Source organism: Suricata suricatta, chromosome 1 (assembly GCF_006229205.1).
Source record: "Suricata suricatta isolate VVHF042 chromosome 1, meerkat_22Aug2017_6uvM2_HiC, whole genome shotgun sequence".
NCBI classification, from domain to species: Eukaryota; Metazoa; Chordata; class Mammalia; order Carnivora; family Herpestidae; genus Suricata; species Suricata suricatta.
This window is the reverse complement of record NC_043700.1, coordinates 6,320,538-6,337,603: the sequence shown is the minus strand read 5'-3', so window position 1 is coordinate 6,337,603 and position 17,066 is coordinate 6,320,538. Positions and strand designations below refer to the sequence as shown.

The 17,066-nt window shown below is 44.4% G+C and overlaps 2 protein-coding genes across 11 annotated transcripts in view; one reads left to right on the top strand and one right to left on the bottom strand.

Moving 5' to 3' along the window:
- The window catches only part of DEFB109B (defensin beta 109B), a 42,652-nt gene extending 36,344 nt beyond the window's left edge, over nt 1–6,308 (bottom strand). Inside the window, exon 1 of the mRNA XM_029933954.1 lies at nt 6,067–6,308. The gene's annotated coding sequence lies outside the window, so the exon portion shown is untranslated. The remainder of the gene's footprint in view (nt 1–6,066) is intronic.
- Nucleotides 5,656–17,066, top strand: part of LOC115287443 (zinc finger protein 596-like) — a 41,165-nt gene continuing 29,754 nt past the window's right edge. For 6 of the 10 annotated variants that reach the window (XM_029933941.1, XM_029933932.1, XM_029933923.1 and 3 more), the window contains exons 1-4: nt 5,656–5,869; nt 10,090–10,191; nt 13,029–13,310; nt 13,579–13,649. The gene's annotated coding sequence lies outside the window, so the exon portion shown is untranslated. Of the gene's footprint in view, nt 5,870–6,900; nt 6,991–10,089; nt 10,192–13,028; nt 13,311–13,578; nt 13,650–17,066 lie in introns of those variants that run through there. The other 4 variants (XM_029933876.1, XM_029933900.1, XM_029933909.1 and 1 more) reach the window with 4 other exon arrangements.

Sequence of the window (17,066 nt, the reverse complement as noted above, 5' to 3'; positions counted from 1 at the left end):
TCTTTGGCCCTCCAGGGCCACTAGCCTTTTCCACATACATTCATGGAGGTAGGAACTGCTCTTGTCCCCCTGAAAAGGCTGGAGATGGTGAACTTGTGGCCAGGAGCTTCCTCAGAGTTGTCTGCATCAGCTTAGAGCTCAGAATCTGAAATTTCTGAAAACTGAGGCCTAGTAACAGTGTTTTCAGTCCAACCTGAGGCTCTGGAAATATGGCTCCCTGTTGGAGAGCTGAAAGGGTGTGTGTTATGCTTGAAGGCAACTTGGTGATCTGCCCTCCCAGGCAAACTGCAGAATTTCCTGAGTTCTTCAGGACCTTTCGAACCTGCCTGTGTCTGCCCCCCCCCCCCCCCCCCCCCCCCCCCCCCCCCCCCCCCCCCCCGCCCCAGCCCCGTGACACACTGAGATGCAGGAACAGAGACATCTGGGCTTTCCTGGCTGGAGAGGATCAGGAGATGAGCATCAAGGCATTAAGGGTAATAGTAAGGCTTGGAATTGGAGTCTGTGCAGAAATGCCTGAGCGTCATAGTTTCTTAGTTCTGTTCACATTAACAAGGACCTTGGCTCGGCAATACCCATGGCTAAAATTCTGTTGGAAGGGACGTGTTGGAACTATACAAATGCCAGCCAACAAGGGCTAGAAAAGAACACCCCAGTGCATCTACATAAATAAATAGTAAACCTCAGTGGACCTGAATGGATCAGAGCTACATGGTCACCAGAGAGATTTTTCAGGAACAACTGGTTGAGTCAGAAGGTAAGGTGCAGAATGAAACAAAGTGTGTTAACAGGAGAGCCTGGGTGGCTCAGTCAGTTAAGTGTCTGACTTTGGCTCAGGTCGCTATCTCTTGGTTTCTGAGTTTGAGCCCCACGTTGGTCTCTGTGCTAACAGCTCAGATCCTGCTTTGGATCCTCTGTCCCCCTCTTTCTCTGCCCCTCCTCTGCTTGTTCTCTCTCTCTCTCTCTCTCTCAAAAATAAATAAATATTAAAAAAAGAAAGTGTATAACAAATGTACAAATGTTTTTACTCACATAAAATATATATTGTTAGCAGTTTACACAAGTATATATTAACATTTCTCAAGGCTTGTCAATGGTGAGCGATTACTGTATATTATTTCAAGAGAATGCAATCAAGTGTGATTGGATCCCATAATTAGATTATATGGAAATGAGTTAAGCAGATCTCTCCATATGGTAATCCTGTATACAAGAATAACTTATAAATTATGATAAATATTCCCAAAGTGTCCATCAAAACACATTATTCATCAAACTGCCTTCAAAAGAGCAATAGCTGTGTCCATTCCCTAGAACAATGTAGGAAAGAGCTTGCTTCTAATTAACAAAAGACTGTATTAAGAACTTTTATGTTTTCCAATTTGATAGAGAAATTGTGTCAAGTTAATATTATATCTGTTTTCCCAATCAGCATTGAGGCTGTTTGCTTTTCGTACTAAAATGATCATATTTCTTTTACTATTAAATTTAATGTTTTATGTCCCATGCCTTTTTTTATTCCCATTTTCAATTTGATTCAGAGGAGATCCTGGTATATATTATACATATGGAATCTTCTCCTATAGCAGGTGGATGTGCCTGCACACAACAGAGAAGAAATCTGCCCTGGAAGCTGTTGTCACAAGTCAGCTGCCTGTCAAGAAACCTGCCATGAGGTCCTCTTCCCTGTGGTGTTCTCCCGAACAGTGACGTAAAATGACCTTCTCCTTACCTCATGGAAAAAATGAAATACAGGCAATGGCTGTCACTGAGCCCCCCCAGCCACATGCCAGATACTTTGGCCAGGACCCCACCGTCATTGTCAAGGTAGCAGACAGCAGGCCTGATGTCAGCTCTCATGATGTTCCCCAGCCCACCATTCCTCAGTCCCCAGGAACAAGCAGAGTTTCCACATCCCAGCCCATGTCCTGCTGCACAGAAATGGGGCCAGGCCTCCAGACTCAGCATTTGGGCCCCAGGTGAGAGATCTGCCCAGATCCCCATCCATCCAGACTTGGCCAAATCCCTCGAATAAATGGGAGTCTCAACCCCTTCCAGACCTTCAGTGGAGTATGAGCCGGGGGTACAGACTCTCCATTATGCCTTCAATTGTAATGGATTTAGTCCCAAAGACCATGAGGGCACTTCTCTGGATGCCAATCCCTGGCCTCCATGCTCCCCTTGGGAGCCCTCACCTAGTACTGTCCAGGTCTGCACTGTGCCCCATCCTTCACTGCTCAGCGGTGTTCCAGACCAGTCCCTCCAAATGGGTTTCTGGAGATTAGACAGTGAATGGTGGAGCCCGAGGCTCAGGCAGCTCCCTCATTCCAGCCTCCTGGGAAGCCAGCTCATGGTCAGAGTCCTCATGTCTTAAAGTTTTCTGAGGAACACTGTCCCTATATCCTGTTGTGTCCACGTATGGTACCTTCTGGTCTCCTCCTTCTCTGAGGAGAGTGACGAGGGGTAACTGAGGGGACAGCATCCAACCTCAGGTGCTCTGGAGGGGACTGTTGGATTGAGGAGGGAAGGATTCAGGGAGCACCTAATTACCTCCCAGAGTCCTATCCTTCCTCCTATTCATAGAAGGTCACTAATCCCCAAATGATGGACCCACCCTCCAGTGGTTTGTTGGGTCACAACCTCAGGAGTTCCTGGGTAAAATCTGAAGGGGGCCCCCATACATGGAGGTCAGGGAAAGACCAAAGAAAAAAAGCAGACCCCTACAGAGTGGTAGGTTACAGGTGTAACAAGCAAAGGGAACTTACATGTCAGGCATGACTTGGGCAGCAGCAAAATGAGTCAATCTGAATACCAGTCACCAGAATCCTTGTATAGAGGCCTTGAGCAGGTTCAGTCACATCTACCATCAGATGGTCTCAACATGTTGCTCTCTCAAAGCTGCATCCTTGAAGTGACTTCTAGTATGGGAACAGTGAGCAGAACATACATTCCAAGGACAGGGGAAGGGGTGGGGAGCTTTCAACAGCCTGGGTCCAGTCTGTGAGTCAAACAGCAGTCATGAGTACGTGGACATTCTGATCCCTTTTCTGAGGATTCTGAACAGAGACATAGCAATGAAGAGGAGAACAACCTGGTGTCTGTGGTTGAGTCTGTGTTACCCTGTGCATGACTTGAGATGCCATGGACACAGAGCCCTGGGGCCTCTAAAGGGTGTAACTGATTCTGGATGTCAGGGTCATCAGCCAATGGATTTGCATCACAAACTCACTGTGTTCCTCATCCTCCACTTTCTACCTCTGGGTTTTTCTCTTCACTTTCAACATGATACAGTTAGAGTAGCACCCATACATGAACATATTTTCATCATAAAAGCAATGAGACAATTGGTATTGAACATTCCAAAGGTCTCCGCAGAATCTCAGGACAAAAGGCTAACAGATGTCTCAGCACTGGGGGACACCAAATTCAAACTTCACACTTTGCACCCCCTTGTGTGCTCACATCCCCAGGCAAGGGAATCACAATCTCCAAGCTTAAGCTCCTTCATTCCACCATCCTAAACCCAACAGAACAACCGCTTTTCCACAGGAGCTCCCTAGTTTGACTCATCTCTGCTCTCAGCTGGAGGCTCTCAGATGTTAGGACATTCAGATGGGCAAAGGTACTAGAACCAGAGACACCCCCAGGAGGGAAGGCATCCTCATCTCTGGGATGATGTGGGCACGGGCTCCCCTGCACATATATTCCACTTAAGATGGGCCACCTACCCATCAGGCCATTAGAGAGACCCTCATCAAAGTTCCAGTCTACAGCCATTAGGATTAAATGGAGTTGTGTTTTTAAGGGATGCCTGGAAAATGGTTTTTCACTGTAATAATAATATAATGAAAACAGAAATAGAAGAAATTATACTTCAGTGTAGTCTCATTTCTTTTCTTCTCATTCCTCAGCTTTTCATCGGATCGAATTCCCAGCCAAGGAAAGAGATACAAAGGTGTGGGAAGACCTTGATTTACAAAGACCTCATCTTACTGGCTCACCTTTTCATAAGGTGCTTCCCAATAATACACATCAACATGTGCACCCAAGAAAAATCACTTCAGTCGATTTCCAGCTTCCAGAAGCACTCTATGTATAAAGCAGAGCAGAAGATTTGACGGCTGGATGGCTGACCCTGGTGGACCTGCATCACTTGACTTACATGTAAAGAGAGAGGGGGATGAAGGAAGACTAAATGGGGGAGAGTTTCATGCATCGGGATGCCTTGATCCCTCCTTAATGTGTCCAGCTCCTCACCCATGTGAGAGGAGTGAGGTGAGCTCAGGGTAAGTGACCTCTTCCCTGGGATCAGGAGGGATGTGGGCAGGGCTCCTCAACCCTCCATACAAACCCCATGATGTTTACTGTTGCCCTGCCTAGGAGAATGTTCTCTTCCAGAGCTTACACCCACTTGAATCCAAAATCTTAATACTTAAAAAAAGGTAAAAGTTGGAGAAATTGGTGTCACAAGAAAACCAGAAAGGTTCTTCTCTGTAAATAATCTTTGAGAAATCCTGCAGCCTGCATAGTTGGGATTTAGTCTTGCCAAATTTCCTCTAGCATGAATTTCAGAATTTACAAAGAAAACAGATTAAGATTTTCACTCACACATTTTCCATGACAATTTAGTAAGCGAGTAAATGAGGAAACTAAAATTTGAAAATCCAAGTTTTTTTTTTTATTTTTAATTTTTTTAAATTTAGTTTTGAGAGACAGACACAGCACGAGCAGGGGACGTCAGAGAGAGAGACATACAGAATCTGAAGAGAGGCTCTAGGCTATGAGCTAGCTGTCAGCACGAAGCCCAACGCGGGGCTGGAACCCATGAACCGTGAGGTCATGACCTGAGCCTAAGCCGGACGCTTAACCGACTCAGCCACCCAGGCACCCCTGAAAATCCAGTTTTCACTATGTTTTTTAGTGTCCTTGTCAGAAAAGAGACATTTCAGTGAGATGTATATGGAAATAATGAAAAATACTTGTCCATACTTGACATAAAATATTTGGAGGCAGAAAAATAAAATATAGGTTTTTTTTTTAAAGCTGATTTTTCAAAATTAAAAACGCCCTTCCGAGTAGTACTTCTGTAATAAAGATAAAGAAAAATGTGAAATTACAAAAGATTTAAGAAATAGTAACTGGCAACTTGCAGGATGTCCTGCACATCTTGTCTCAACTTTGTAAACCTTCCTAAGCCCCGCGCAGTAACACGCGAGCGTCAGCCGACCCTCCCCACCGCCCAATCCTGGGGCAGGTGTCCCGCTCCCTCCCCGCGTACAGGAAGGAGGAACGGAGGCTACCTTCCGCCGGGTCCGGGTAAAATTTCACGGTTCACAGAGGTGAGTACTCTTTCCAGCGGAAAGGAAACCACAATTTAATAGGCGGAGCCGCAGACGCCTTGGCCCCGCCCACACCGTCAAACGGGAGTCCCCTTGACTCGAACGCCCCTCCAGGCCCGCGAGACTCAGGCACGTTCTCGCGTTGTTGCGAAGGAAACGCCGCATTCGGTATTACCGGCGCCCCAACGCTAAGCTTTTACCTTAGTGTGTGCAGAGCGGAACCGACCAGGGGGCGGGGCAGAGACCCGCACGAGCCCCGGCTGAGATCCCGCCTTCCAGACCCCGCCCATTCGAGCTCGCCGTTTCCGGCCTACCCGGAAGTAGATTTCCCGGATGGAAGGGCTCCTATTCTGTAGCGGGTTCAGCGTTTCGCGTTGCCGCTGGCACGTTGACGCCCTCGGCGTTGCGTCCTCCACACCGCAGTCCGGGGACTCGCGAACTGTACGATCCCCACATCGGCCAGTCCCGCCCGCGGGGAGCCCGGCCTGGTCGGGAGACGCTGTGCTGCCTCACTGGATCCGCGTCTGTTTCCGGTAAACTGGCTCCCAGGGCGTCTCCGCCCCAGTTTTTCTGCCTCCTCCTCTGCACCGCTCGCCCAACGCTCCACCCCCCTACCCCGCACGTGTCAAGTCCCCACTCGCAAGGTGCATTCCCGCCCTTCGCGGCACCGAGGGGCAGCACCAGGACGCCCTGCCCTCCAGACGCGGATCCTGCAGACCCCCGCTCTCACCTCAGTTCCTCTCCTCCTTGCCTCGCGTCTTTCCGGGGTCGGCCCAGCTGGTCTTTGGGCTCTCCACAGTCAGTTCCTCAGGGAGGCCCAGTCCCTTGCCAGGGCTTTCACCTGCCGCTGTCCTGTGACACGCCTTGTTCTGTCCCATCCCACCCTGCTGGCTGTGTCTGTCAGGTTGTGTTTACATTCCCTATGAGCCACCAGAAAGTGTGCTTCTCCTGGCCAGGAGCATCTTCATTTTGTTTCTGTGAATGTGGAGGTGGGACGGGGGGGATAAGGGGAAAGAGAGGCACCAGGTGGAACCCTGGAGATGCAGCCGAGGAGAGTAATGAGAAAAAGCAGCTGTGAAATTGAGGATAGGAAAGTGGGTCCGATGGGCTTTGAAAGACCAATCAAGAGAGCCTGACGTGAGCTAGAAGCAGTGGAATGAATGAGAGTGACAAAAAAAAGGATCAGAGAGATGGAAGAGAACAGTAGAGGGGGAGTTGAACAACAGTAGCAGTGGGGGCCAAAGAAGGGTAGATCCCAAATTCATTAGAATTTTGTTTTTAATTTCCAACTTACATTCCCTTTCAAATGGATTGTGTCAGATTCAGATGACGAGGTCTTGATGGTTTTATAGTCTGTTAATTGTACGTTGAAAGTAATCTGGTGCTTAGTAAATAATTGTACACTTTTTCAATGTGCGCTTAATAAGGATTTTGGTAATTTTTTATATTTACAGTCAAAACCTAGTTTTAACCAATTAGTCTAATATTCCACATCTTCTTTCTCCTCTTATGTGGTCTTTTTACCTAGTGGGCTGTGAACTAGTTCCCAGTCAAGTATGTATATATTTCCTTTGTCCTCTCTCTGAAAATGACCAAGAATGAGTTGGATTACTGTGGAACCTTGTTGAAAGACAGCCCATCTGTTCATATTTGGGTAAATTACTCAGCTGTTTCTATTGCTGATCTTCTTCCATGTTTTTCAGAGCTACTAATTAGGTCTTAGTTACATATTTTTTGGTAGTTTAATATGTTCAGGAAAAGAGGAGTTAAACATTTGAGGTTGTGATTAAAACCGTGAAAGAGAAGCGGCTCTTGCTCAGGAGTACGATATGTGATCTCCAAATTGTAGGGGTCGGAGTGAAACACAAGCCTCGCCACTCTCTCATCCAGGCCATGTGATTCCTGTGAGGGCAGTTCTGGCTTCTCCTCCTCAACACTTCTTTTTTTTTTTTTAATTTTAATTTATTTTTGAGACAGACACAGAGCATGAGCGAGGAGAGGCAGAGAGAGCAAAAAACACTGAATCTGAAGCAGGCTCCAGGCTCTGAGCTTACAGCACAGAACCTGATGTGGGGCTTGAACTCCTGAACTGTGAGATCATTACCTGAGCCGAAGACGGAGGCTTACCTGACTGAGCCACCCAGGCGCCCCTCCTCCTGACCTCTTCACCTGCCTCAGTGCACATGCAGGGGTCACAAGTAAGCTTGACATGGAAGGGCCCAGACTTTTAAGTTTATTTGTCGCAAGAGAGAGCACATAAGTCCTTGTGAACAGGGGAGAAGCAGAGAGAGACAGATAAAGGGAATCCCAAGTAGGCTCCACTGCTGTCAGTGCAGAGCCCACATGCGGCTTGATCCCACAAACCTCGAGTTTGTGACCTTAGGCCAAGTCAAGAGTTGGATGCCCAACCTGCTGAGCTGCCCAGGTGCCGCTGGGCCTAGGAATTTTTAGCCAAATATAGAACAAAAGTATCTCTCCAAGGAGGAGGAAGGAGGAAGTGCTTTGGCTCTGTGAGGGGAGCCTATATAAGGAATTAGAGTGCTATTTGGGGAGTTAGGGGTCCAGGAACGGGAGAGAGTTTGAGAAGCTCAGGAGCAGAGAAAATCAAAGTCTCTATGCTCAGCAGGTATTAGCCGAGACTGAGGTCTGCGTCTTCAAGAGAAGATGGGTCCAGTGCATAGATGTACTGCTGCCGTGGAACGTGTGGGCTTCACTAGGATAGGAGAGGGTTCTGAAGACATGAGTGGAAAAACCCATCTGTTGACCTTCACGTAGGAGTTGAATCCTCCCGAAGCCCCGTTATGTCAGTGAGCAGCAGCGGGGCAGTGAATTCCTTCTCCCGTGTGTGGCCGCAGTACAGGGGAGTGCTGTGTAGCTTAGAAGACCCGAAAGTCATCTTCCCACTCCGGAGTGAAGGAGTGACTTCTCAAGACTGAGCCTGCCCGAGAAAGAAGATTTTATGTGCCCTTTTTAGTTCGTGACCTGAGGAATCCTATGAAATCATGACTTGAGCCCAAATCAGGAGGTCACTTAACCAATGAGCCACCCAGGTGCCCCTGCTTTCTTTAAGATTTTTAATCCAGTCAAGATTGGAAGATACTGTAACATTTAAGTGCCAGGAGGATAGATCAAGTAGAGAGTATTGGGAATTACTGTTATTTTGTAAGTAATAACATAAACTCATGGTATGGCAGAAAATAACAGGACCCAAACATAAAGTTGGAGATAACCAGCTAAGATGAAAAGTTATTCCTCCCCTGTTACGGGGAAGATGGCATAAACACTAGATACCAGTGCAAGAATACTTTAAAATTTAACAGTTGGGTGCCTTTGTGGCTCAGTTGGTTATGCATTCAACTTCACCTCTGGTCATGATCTCACGGTTCGTGAGTTCGAGCCCCGTGTCAGGCTCTGTGCTGACAGAGCCTAGAGCCTGCTTCGGATTCTGTGTCTCCCACTCTCTGCCCCACTCTGTCTCCCTCTGTCCCAAAATAAACATTAAAAAAATAATAATAAAATGTAACATTTGAAAGCATCCACCTCCAAAATTACCTACCTTATTTGTGAAATTTGCCAACCATTTGATGAATGAAAGAGGAAAGTCAAGCCTATGGAAATTCATCTGCCATAGCTAAGTCTTGAAATAGCATTTATTTTGCATGGGAGTTGGAAATGACATGTAAAACCTAATAGGATTACCAGGTATTTTTGAGAGATGACCGAAATGACCTGAAATACAGTGGAATACTTACTGTGCTCTCTGCTGGAATTATTTCATGGTGGGAGGCAGAAATTTTAAGCCACAAGATTTTCTCTGAAGACATAGGAATTCCACTTAAATGTATAATTCAGTTGTGAATGAGATGGCGATGAAACTGTCTACTACATTGTGGTTGTATTAATATTTTATTTACTTTCCATTAGCCACAAAATAAAGTATAAGGTTGGCTTCCCATTTGAATAATCAATGAATAAATTCTTAACATGCTCTTGAAAGTTTCCTAACACTCTCCTCTTCATCCTAGTCACGTAGCTGATGTTTGCTGCATCATAATATATTTGCAGATTTTCATATTTGTTCAGCTTCCATCATATTTTCAAGCCCAGATTTCCCCCCAGGGAATTTGAGGTTGGTGTCCATAGAATCCCAGGGTGTCTGGTTCCCTACTGTATCTGTCTTTAGACATTTGTCGTACCAAAGGGACATCTTAAATCTGAATTTTACTATCATCAGGAATTACTCCCCCATTCTCATGTCCTGTTTTTGACTCTTTATGTGTGTCCTTTTTCCATTTTTGTCTTTAATCTGTTTCATTATTTAGACTGCCTACTCCAAGATTTTAGATCTGTGCTGTCCAATAAAGTAACCACTAGTGAATGTACTTATTAAATTTAGATTAATTAAAATTAAATAACTAAACTTAAGACCCTCAGTAATGCTAGCCAGATTTCAGATGTTTAAAAAAAATTTTTTTAACGTTTATTTAATTTTGAGAAAGCATGATTGAGGGAAGGGAAGAGAAAGAGGGAGGCACAGAATCCAAAGCTGCCTACAGGCTTTGAGCTGTCAGCACAGAGCCTGGCATGGGGCTCAAACCTCTGGACCATGAGATCATGACCTAAGCCAAAGTTGAATAGTTAACCGACGGAGCCACCCAGGCGCCCCAGATTTTAGGTGTCCTGTAACGACGTAGACCTGATTGCTGCTGTGTTGGATAATGTAGGTAACAGAGCACGTCCTTTATCACTGCAGGTTCCACTGAACACGTTGATCTACATCTTCTGTTTTTACTGGACTTTGTGGGCTTATAAGTAATTTCTACTTCTCCCTATTCCCTTTTTTGAGTTTCCTCAGGTAAGTTTTTCATTTTGTTTCTTTTCTTGAGGCAGGTGCTTATGTCATTTATTTTAATCTTTAATTATTTAAATATTTAAGATTACATTTTCTGTGAATATTGCTTTAGTTCCATTGTTACTTTTATATGATACATTCAAATATTAGTTTCATAATGTACCTTTCAAAAATATATGCTAATTTTATTTAAAAGAGAGACTTTCCACTTAATTTTTAGTTGTCATTTCATGTCTTCTATGGTTGCCACATTTTCTGGTCTTACTGTGTATAGGGACCTTGCAGATTCCCTTTTTTAAAACTGAGGTTTTTCTCCATCCTGGTCACAAGCCCTTTCTATTCAGACACTACCGTGCACTGTAAAAGGAGATCTTCTCTTTGAGAGCATGACAGTTTCATATATGAAATTCTAGAATAATCATAAACTTCCTTCTATTTTCACCTTTTCTTAATAGCTTTGGATATACTAGATGTTAAAAATTACAAAAGGTTGGATTTTGATTTGTGACCAAATGAGATGATCGGTTTTCCCATTTACAGTATTAATTTGAAAGGTATAGTTGTTCTGATTTTATACTTCCTTCATATGTGAAGCTATTGTACTCTGTGCCTTTGTTTTCCAGTCTGTGCATTGCTAGAAGGTAACAGGCAAGAAGGCAAGACTTTCTTGGTTAACCTGTAACCCGCTCTCTCCCCACCACCTGGAGGCACTTGGCCCGTTGCTGGTGTTGGGGTTTGAGGGAGCTCACTTAATAACATCATTTTTCCAGACCGCAGTTCTGAAAGAAAAGGAAAGACAGGTGAATGGGTATAGATACCAGACATTTTTATTGACACATCTGCTGGAGAACAGGGTTTTGGTATGGAGAAAACAAATATTGCACCTCAGACCTCAGCAGCTGTGTCCCGATAGCCTGGGAAGGGCTGGCAAGTCTTAATGGCTAGCAGTGCTCTAAGAAAGATGCAGAGGGGTTCTTCCCAGGGGCTCTTTAAGAGATCACTGGGGAGGGGCTGAGCTGTGTAATCACCCTTCCTAAAGTCACCAAAGATGTGTCACTATTCCTGGTTGGGTGGGAACTTGGTGGTTAGTACGGCTGTTATGTGAATAAATGGGTAACTTGGAACTGTTAAATAGGTTGTATTGATTCTAAAGTTTATTATATAGCTACATTGTATGTATGTATGTATGTTTATTCATTTTTGAGAGACAGAGCATGAGCAGGGTAGGGGCAGAGAGGGAGACACAGAATCTGAAGCGAGCTCTAGGCTCTGAGCTGTCAGCACAGAACCTGATGTGGGGCTTGAACTCGTGAACTGTGAGATCATGACCTGATCCAAGATCGTGACCTGGGCCGAAATCAGGAGAGCTGGAAGCTTAACCAACTGAGCCACTCAGGCGCCCCCCACACAAATCTTCCCTAAATCTATCTCTTGTGATAGTTGAGGAAGAGTTTACTTGGGTATAAGATTAAAGTCACAGTTGGTTCCCCTGAAGATTGTGGGGCATTCCCATGATCACATTTTGTTCAGTGAATGTCCTTTTATACCTCATTTGTCAGATCATTCTTCATCTATGAATTACAGACTTGCTGGGGTTGGGGCTACTTTTATTTTGTATTGCTCTATATATGTTTTTGCAAAAACTGCACTTTCACACACTCACAAATTCCTTTTTTGTATGTTCTAAAACTTCTTTATTGAAATAATTCATGAAATTATTTTTTGCCATTATTTCCTTTGTTGTCTTTACCAGTAACATGGATTTTCTAGGCTACAGGCTTGTCTTTCACCGTTTTCAGTGGCTTTTACTTACTCCTTTTTTCTTTTGCTCATTTTAAGCCTGTCTGTGACATTAATGAGTGACTTTTCAGCAGTGTGTCTGTTCCTTTTTTTATCTCCCAATGTGGTCGCTTTTAAGTGATTTTTTATTTTAATTTTGGAAGTTTTGGAGCTTTGCCAGGTCATTTTTCCTTCTCTTAAAATGTCTTTCATCCTTATAATTCTGCTTCGAAGTCCTATTTTTAAGGTTTTTAATAATTTATTGTCTACCATTACTAAATTACTGGATAACTTTTAAGGATGTTTTGCTCCAAGGCAAAGGATTCTTTGAATATTAATATTCAATTCCTTTTTTACTCCTACCTCTTCCTTTTTAATAGCTACTGTGTTAGTTACTTTTTTCCATGGCATTTTCATGGAGTTGAATTCTTAGACCCGATGAATTCATGGTGGTAGTGTGCAGAAACATAAATGTCAGGGTTGTGCTATAGGAGGACCGCTTCCTGGCTCAAAACAATGACTATTAACAGAGGATGTTTGGAAAGGTGGTGGGACCCAGATGGGATTTTTCATAATGTAAGAAATAATCAGCTACTGAGCTGCTTTTTGTTTATGGTTCTCATTCACTCATGTCCCTATTTGATGCCTACCACTTGGAAACATGGACAAAGCGCAATGAAAGCTAGGTAGAGTCTGCCTTCCCACTCATAGGACTTTTCTGTTCATATGCATGGGGATTCCTTGGCTATCCCTAGGTTTCCTTTTTATTAGAATAAAAATTTCCTTTTTATTTAGAATAAAAATTCTAAAGGTAAAACATAATTGTACATTTCAGTCTAAACTTGCCTTGAAGGCAAAACCTGACCTAACTCCATGGCCAGTGCGTTACTAGTTTCCCCAGATCGTCCTTCCCTCTCCTTGGATTCTCTCATATGCTCTGGATAACTCAGTTGGTAAACCATATTTATAGAGAATCTTTTGGGGCTTGTGAAGCATCCTGGATATTGGCTCCCTTTCCCCAGTTATCACAGATGTGCATTGATACAGAGTTTCTCTTTCAGATCTGAATCAAAGCTCTGTCCTCTCCACAGAGCGACCCATAGGAAAACAAGAGGATACAGTACCCAGAGTCCAGCCGTCACCTCCCCAGATATTTAAACAACTCTCCAGTTCCTCAGACTCTTCCACTCACCCAAGACGGCAAAAGATTGAATTTCTTCATCACAGTACATGCATATAACAGGCAGAGAGCAAAGCTTGGTAATCACCTTGGCATTGCCTGTCTCTGTGATGCTGAAGACATTCTCCTTTCTGTGCACTTCAGAAGAGGTTCTGATTTCCAGGTATGCACCAGTGTGCAGGGGAGGGGTATTCTCACTGTGCTGAAGGGCACATACCTTGAAGCTCAAGAAAGGTACTCAGAAGGGTATGGGTCTCAGTCCCAGTGCCCTAAAAGGGAAAATTCTGGTATAAAAGCTTAGGATACAACTGGACCAGGTTATCTGACCACTTTCTGGCCTTGTAGCCATGGAGGAGGATAGCAAGGGACCACGGGTGAGACTGTGGCCTCTCATCGTTTTGGAGATGAATGTCAGTTTTCTTCCTCTACAGAGTCTGTAAGCTTTGGAAGATGCTAGTTGAGCGTTCTGTGCTATGGAGACAAGTACCTGACACCGTACTGGGTATGTTGGACTCTACTTGGGAAAACGCTGGAGGGTATCTGCTTTATATGGATGGCACTTCTTACACAAATCCATCTTGGGCTCTTCAGAGGGTTTGTATATCATGGCTCAGTGGAGCTTTGGTAGTGTCCAAGAGCCCTGAACGTCAGTCATTCCACTCTCTGATTCGAGTTGAAGACAATTGATTTTAGTCCTTTAATCATCAGAATGTTTGGCTGTTGCAGAGAGAGATCTCTATTATCAGGCAGCTGCTCTGGAGATATGTGGGGGTCAGGGTTCCAGTCACTGAGTGTGGGATGCCCCTGATCTGAGGCATAAGTGGTTCTGAACTCATTCCACCTTTAATTAAGGAAGTTGGATAGAGGTGCCCTTGCCTGACTAACCTCTAGTTGCAGGTTGCACACTTGAGGAAACTCCCAGTCACCAAACTTCCCCAATTCCTGGCAAAGCTAGAACTGCAAAACTCTAAAATGTCCAAGTCCAAGTCATAGATCTTTGAGGAAAGTGACTTCTCTTCACTATTCTTCCTACACCACCTTGGCTTGGATCCTGTTCCTGCCTTCAGTGACAGATAGGTGGTGGCCTTGTCCAGGCTGAGGGCTCTGCATTTCCTGGGAGTAGTAGACATAACCTTGAGCGTCAGGAAAGGGGCTCATGATGGCCCTCTCTAAAGTTGATGGGTTCCCCCCTCTAAAACTGGTGAACTTCTCAGCAGATGGAATCCTACAGGCAGTAGTCTATCATCTTCAGAAGCTCTAGAAACTAAGTATGAGGAGAGTGAATGGCCTCACAACCCAAGTATTGTCCCAGCTAGAAAGCGTGGATTCATTGCAGCCACTGGGGCCTAATATTCCTCCCACCACTGAAGGCCTGCCCTCTCCTTCACATCTTCTCTGTTGGCCTCATGCCCAGACCCCAAACCTTCAAGCTCCTGGAAGTCCAAACCCCATGTCAGAGGGAGGATGCCAAGGCTCCTCTGCAGGGAGTTCTGCTCTACTCTGGTCCCCTTTAGTTCCAGCCCAGCCGTATCCACTGAAGGGTAGAGTGATGCCACAGAAGGACTCTGTCCTGTTGCTTGCCACCTTTACTTACAGACCCTGTGCCCTTTGTGTCCATTCTCTCCCTGCAAGTGGCGGTCCATCTGGGGTTCCTGTTTTTCTGAGACATTTGAAACCATGAGGACATAACTCATGAACTCTGGTCAGGCAGTAAGCTGTTGAGCCAGACAAATATGAGGAAGTAGTTGAATAAATTATGTGCTGTCTGGGTTTTGTCAGGTCATGTGAGTCCTTTCCCAAGTTGGCTTTCTAAGAGGGAAAGGGAAGGTAATAATGGCAAACTTGGAGGGTCTGATAGATGACCAGATTATTATAAGTAAATACCTATCACCTAATATGTGATCAATATTGATCATGGATTTGGGCAGATAGCTTCTTAGATCCTCCATGACTTACCATAGACTTGGTACAGAGCAGGGCTGGAAGATGTAGGTGAGTTTAAGAGAATCAGTAGTTCTGGAATAGACATGCCTCTGCTGGAATGGAGTCTGGGCCAGGAACCACAGTGCTGACCATGATTATGAGATTTTTGAAGTTTTTGAAATGTTTGTTTTTTGTATTAAATGCTTATTAACAAATATGTCTTAGAAATGGTAAAACAGCAGGCTCCAGGCTCTGAGTCATCAGCACGGAGCCTAGTGCGGGACTCGAACTCCCAAACCGTGAGATCATGACCTGAGCTAAAGTCGGACGCTTAACTGACTGAGCCACCCAGGCACCCCCGAGACTTCTCTCTTAACTATATGTGAACACTGTGGTCAGTTTAAATTCAGAAAAGCGAGGTTACTGGATGGACTGGTCTCAGGAAGACTAGTCCAGCTATTTCTGGCCTTAATTGCAAGTTCTTTCTCTTAACAATAGGAAGAATATATCCTAAGCCCCTACAATGCCATTACCTTAATCTCACAGAGCAAAAGGGGAATTTTTATACACTCCAAACTCCAGGAATTTTCAAAAGGAGGAACTGTCAAAGGGAAATGTTATAAAAGTGCCCAAAATGAAAAGAGGGCTGAGTTGGCACTGACCGCCTCAGAGCCTCGCCAGTACCGGCGTGGAAGCAGTTGCCCGGAAGTGAGGAGGGGAATGGACAGTTGACCTTTCTCAGATAAGGTGGCTTCTCTTTGTATCCGTTTACTCATCTGTGAAGTAGGAATAGTACGAGGACCTGGCTGTCACGTAAGGCCAAAGCTGCTGATTCTGTGAGACTCCATGAGTAGGACATGGGCACCCTATTTTATTACTGTGTTTCTGCCATGTGCTTTATCACACCTGTGCCGTAATTCCCTCAGGACGATGTGAATCATCACACTTCAGTACTGTTCTGAGTTTGATTCAGCACATTTAAAGTTCATAGTGTTTTTCCTGGTGTATATTAAAGCTCTAGTTCAGATTTTCTTATTGGTCAGCTTCCCAAGATGACAATTTTATTTCGAAGAGTGTATACACATTGATGAGAAATATGAGAAAAAAATTGATCTAGTAATCCAGCAGAGTGATCCCAGTGACTTGAATTATCTGGAATATGTGATGGCAGTTCTTGGGTTTTTTTTTTTTTCTTTATTTAAACTTTAGTTAACATATAGTAAGTACAATACTGGTTTCAGGAGAATCCAGTGATTCATCATTTACATGTAACACCCAGTGCTCATCACAAGTGCTCTGCATAATACCCATCAGTTTGTTCTCTACCATTAGGTGTCTATTATGGTTAATTTCCCTCTCTTCTCTTGTCACCCACCCCCATATGTTTGTATGTTTCATTTCTTTAAATGCCACATGTGAGTCAAATCATATGGTATTTGTCTTTCTTTGATGGACTTCCCTTACCACAATATATTCTAGCTCCATCCACATCTTGCAAATGGCAAGATCTCATTCTTTTTGGTGGTTGAGTTAAATTGCATCGTGTATATACACCACATCTTTATCCATTCATAAGTCGATGGACATCTGGGCTCTTTCCATATTTTGGCTGTTGTCAGTAGTGCTGTTATAACCATTGGGGTGCATGTACCCTTTTGAATCTGTGTTTTTGTATCCTTGGGATAAATACCTAACAGTGCAATTGCTGGATCATAGGGTAGTTCTATTTTTAGTTTCTTCAGGAACCTCCAGAGTGGCTGCACCAATTTACATTCCCACCAACAGTCCAAGAATGTTCCCCTTTCTCCACTTTCTCCACATCCACAACCAACACTTGTTGGTTCCTGTGTTGTTCATTTTAGCCATTCTGACAGGTGTGAGGTGGAAATCCCATCACGGTTTTGATTTGTATTTCCCTGATAACTGATGTTGAACATCTTTTCATGTGTCTGTTAGCCATGTGGATGTCTTCCATAGAAAAGTATCTATTCATGTC